Genomic DNA, 5,000 nt, shown 5'->3' with positions numbered 1-5,000 from the left:
ATTTTTTATCGATTGACCTCTTCATTCATTTATGTATTCATTTATTTATTTACATATGTTTCTATTTATTTATTTATTTATTTGTTTATCTATTCATTTATTTATTTATATATTTGTTTATCTATTCATTTATTTTTTACTTGCCTATTTATTAATCTATCTATCTATTCATCTATCTATTTACCTATTAATTTTTTTGTCATTTACTTTGTGTTGTCAAATACGCAAATATATTCTACCTTCTTGTTTGATATTTTACATTATTTGATGGATTACAATGAAACGCAAATTCAACTTTTGATCAGCTTTGACAAGATTATCTCTTTATTGATTTTTCAGACAAATAATCTCTAATACCGTCATATTTCTAGAATCGTCGCTTGTTGAGCTTTAATCCTTGTACAATAATTATCTAATTCAACTAATCATAATCATCGAATGCTCTTTATATTAAAAAAAATTATGACGTCACAGGTTGATTCAAGAATTAATAGAATCGTGTAAGGGAAGTTGTCACGAGATCTATACAATGAGGTACTGTATCTCAGAGGTTGGGTGGATTTCGAGAGATTGGGAAAAGGGAGAGAAGGGAGGGGGAAGGAAGGATAGGAAGAATGGATGGAAGGGAGGAAGGAAGGATAGGAGGAATGGATGGAAGGGAGAAGGAAGGATAGGAGGAATGAAGGGAGGAAGGATAAAGGGAAGCATAGAAAGAAAAGAGAGGAAAGGAAGGAAGGAAGGAAAGAAGGATAGGAGGAATAAATGGAGGGAGGAAGGATAAGGGAATGCATAGAAGGAATAGAGGGAAAGAGAGACAGGAAAGGAAGGAAGGAAGTAAAGATGGAAGAAGTGGAAAGGGAAAAAGGAAGGAAGGAAGAAGTGGAGAGGAAAAAGTAGAAGAAAATTGGATGTGGAGAGAGGAATGAGGGTAGAGAGGGAGGGAGGGAGGAAAGAATGAATGAATGGAGGGGGCAGTAAGAAATAGAGGACAAAAGAAAAGGAAGGAAGGAAGGAGGAAATAATGAATGAATGAAAGTCGGAAGGAAGGAAGAAGAAAGAAAATAATAATTAATTGATAAAGTAAAAAAAGTGGACAAGATGCAGAGATGACCCGTCATCCAGGAGGTGCCAAGATAAGAGGGAGGTAAGAGGGTAGAGGGGAGTGGAGTATGTTGGGGATGGAATGGGTTAGAGTGGTTTTTAAGCCTTTGTTTATTTGGCTACCTCCCATATAAGGGGGGAAAAGCCTTTAGTATGTAAAAGAGTGAAGAAAAGAGGAAAAAGAGAAGAAAGAAATAAAAGAGGGAGAGAATCTTTGATCAATGACTGGAACGAAGATTTCGAAAATAAATTAAAGATATTCGCGCCATTTTGGCCTCTGACCTCTGCCGTCCGGAGGAACACATCACTGTCTTGGTTAAGGCTAAGGACGGACGCGTTTAAGACGCGATATCCTGGTTAAGGCGTTATCACATTGGGCTATTTTTCCTTCGACTGTTCTCGGAAAGGAATCTGATATACTGTAGGTAAATCATATCTCTCCAGCATATCAATTTAAATTATTGAAAAAACAAAATAGTCTTAAAAAAAATAGATAAAAAAATAAGTAAAAGAACGGAAATAACAATTAATAGAACATACATTACCATAGAACGAAACAAACCAAGATAACAGAATAAAACGAAATAGAATTAAATAGACTGGCATTTCGCTCCAAAAGGTGAAACTATTGAGAAAGTTATCTGGCATTCCATTGACCGTAGGCTCCGCTAGAGACGCCCATTCTCGTGGCACACCGTCGACTCGGGCGCCAAGAAGGCTGGTGGGCGTGTGGTGGGCGGAGTGGGGAGAGGCTCCTGGGCGTGGTGGATGACCTTAGTTTGCATAAGAAGGCTGTAGATGAAGTGCCTAAGGCATACCTTCTATTTACGGGGCTCGAGTGTTAGTGGACATAGGAGGGGATATGGGATGTCGGTTTCAGGGTGAGAGGGGTGTGGGCGTGAGGGTGAGAAGGGTGTGGGCGTGAGGGTGAGAAGGGTGTGGGCGTGAGGGTGAGAAGGGTATGGGCGTAAGGGTGAGAGGGGTGTTGATGTGAGGGTAAGAGAGTGTGGGCGTGAGGGTGAAAGGGTTCTGGCTGTGGTGATGAGAGGAGCGTGAGGGTATGAGAGTGTGGACGTGAGGGTGAGAGGGGTGTGGGCGTGAGGATGAGAGGGGTTTGGGCGTGAGGTGAGAGGGGTGTTTATGTGAGGTTAAGAGAGGTGTGGGCGTGAGGGTGAGAGAGCGTGGGCGTGAGGGTAAGAGAGTATTGGCTTGAAGGTTAGAGGGGTTTGGGCGTGAGGGTGAGAGGGGTATGTGAGAGTAAGAGGGGTGTGGGCGTGAGGGTAAGAGAGCGTGGGCGTAAGGGTAAGAGTGTGTAGGCGTGAGGGTGAGAGAGCGTGGGCGTGAGGATAAGAGAGTGTGGGCGTGAGGGTGAGATGGGTGTGGACGTGAGGGTGAGAGGGGTGTTGATGTGAGGGTGAGAGGGGTGCGGGCGTGAGAGTAAGATAGCGTGGGCGTGAGGATGAAAGAGTGTGGGCGTGAGGGTGAGAGGGGTGTTGATTTGGGAGTGAGAAGGTTGTGGCTGTGATAATGAGAGGAGTGTGAGCGTGAGGGTAAGAGAGTGTGGGCATGAGGGTGAGAGGGGTATGGATGTGAGGGTGAGAGGGGTGTGGTAGTGAGGTTGAGTGTGGGCGTGAGGGTGAGAGTGGTGTGGATGTGAAGGTAAGAGAGTGTGAGGGTGAGAAGGGTGTGGGTGTGAGGGTGAGAGGGGTATGGGCGTGAGGGTGAGAAGGGTGTTGATATGAGGGCGATAGGGGTGAGGGTAAGATGGGTGTAGGCGTGAGAGTGAGAGGGTGTGGGCGTGATGGTCAGAGGGTTGTGGGTATGAGGGTGAGAATGGTATTACCGTGAGTGAGAGTGACGTTGGCGTGAGAATGAGAGTGGTATGGGCGTGAAGGCGTGAGAGGTGAGGGTGAGAAGGGCAAAGGAGTGAGGGTGAGTGGTGTGGGCGTGAGGGTGAGAGGCGCCTGGGTATGACGCGTGACCCTAGGTCACCCAGGGTAGTGGAGAGACCATGGAGACGTCGACTCCGCCCTCTCTATCTCTCTCTCTCTCTCTCTCTCTCTCTCTCTCTCTCTCTCTCTCTCTCTCTCTCTCTCTCTCTCTCTCTCACTCACTCACTCTCTTCGGGCGTGAGGTTGTTTTCATCTGAATAAAATAATCTGTCTCTCCGTGGGGACAAGACGAGGTCGAAGAGAGACACTTATTGCTTCGTTGGCAATAACCAGGATTTCCGACCTATATGACACCGAAATGATGGAATCACAGAGGTATTTAAGAATTAAAGGAGAGTAATATATTTGGTTTTATTTCTTTCTGATATTTCATCTTTTGGGTGATAAATAGCTAAGAACCTCTATTAGTATGTAGCTTGTCTGAATAAAATACCAGAAGATGCCTAATGCATAGACGAAACGTCGTAAAATGTTAGTTTTCATACCCAACCATGGACTTGTTTGGAAGTATTGTATACCCTCTCCCTCCTTCAGAGAGAAAAGTTATTAGAAGAATAGAAAATTTCAATAAGAAGATAACTATATATATATATATTGGGTGGTGGAAGTAAAACGAAGATGTTCTCGGAATATAATATATTATACTCTTACGTTACGACCACTTTGGTCTTCTTCAGAGAGTTGTCTGAGTTTATTTCTGACTAGTTTCGCATACCTGCGAAACTAGTCAGGAATAAACTCAGACTAAGACTCCTGTGTTTCCTACTCCACTTACGTCAATCTGTCAGAATGTCTCACACACACACACACACACACACACACACACACACACACACACACACACACACACACACACACACACACACACACACACACACACACACACACATATATATATATATATATATATATATATATACATACATACACCAATGTTATTCAAGGGCTGAGCCTAACAGTTAAGGACGTGGAAATCCTTTGAGCTTGTGGACGGGAGGTCACGGGTTTGGCGAAGGATCTTGGCCCGCTTCGGAAGGCCATAGAGGAAGTGCCCAAGATATACCGTCGATTTAGCGGACCAATATGTCCAAACAATGCTGTCGTCTGTCCGCTGATCGATGAGCGGTCAGCCCATTCAAACTCCTCACTCCATAAATCTCTGGGATATTCGCTGTTAATAAATTCGTTGCGTTGGCACTTCGCGTATCCAGCTCGCTTGGCATCTGGCACCATTCCAGGGCCGTCGTCTTCCTGAAGGCTCCTGGAAGGTCCGCCAACAGCTGCAGTTTGTCAATCCGTTGTTGAAGCTTTGGGTGATATTGTCGGGGGGAGAAGAAAAAAAAATGGGGGACCGGGTGTGGTTATTTGCGAAGGAAAGTTGACACAAGGAGGATGTTATAGGTCACGTGATGAGAGGAATAAAGGTCAGGGATTGGCCAGTGGCGCAGGAACTAAGGAAGTTTCGGGCCTTTTAGTGCCATTGCCGAGCCCTGGAAAAAGAACCGGTTAGATCACTTTCGGAGGAATGTGGACGATATGTGTGTGGGTGGGTGTCATGGGTAAAGCGACGAGAGAAGAGCTTCGGGAAAGGAGAGGAAAACGAAAGGAGGAACAACAGATTCAGTGCAGATAATTAAATGTGAAGCACTGGAGAGGAACGTCAGAAACTAGAAACTATGTGTGTGTGTTTTAGAGAGAGAGAGGAGAGGAACTTCAGAAACTAGAAAATATGTGTGTTTTAGAGAGAGAGAGAGAGAGAGAGAGAGAGAGAGAGAGAGAGAGAGGAGAGGAACTTCAGAAACTAGAAACTATGTGTGTGTGTTTTAGAGAGAGAGAGAGAGAGAGGTGGGGGAGTGAATGTTACTAAATACAGAGAGAGAGAGAACGATAAGATAAAACGCAGTATGATGGAAAGTGGAGGATAGAGAAGCTTACGATCATTATTTA

The 5,000-nt window shown here is 44.5% G+C and overlaps 1 protein-coding gene across 1 annotated transcript in view; it reads left to right on the top strand.

The window, feature by feature from the left end:
• LOC143029459 (uncharacterized) overlaps nt 1–5,000 on the top strand; it is a 204,459-nt gene that overhangs the window by 59,051 nt on the left and 140,408 nt on the right. The gene's annotated exons all lie outside the window — the stretch shown is intronic.

Source organism: Oratosquilla oratoria, chromosome 11 (genome assembly GCF_046742065.1).
Source record: "Oratosquilla oratoria isolate Oo_2021 chromosome 11, ASM4674206v1, whole genome shotgun sequence".
Taxonomy (NCBI): Eukaryota; Metazoa; Arthropoda; class Malacostraca; order Stomatopoda; family Squillidae; genus Oratosquilla; species Oratosquilla oratoria.
The sequence above is the reverse complement of the archived record's forward strand: the minus strand, read 5'-3'. Positions and strand labels throughout refer to the sequence as shown.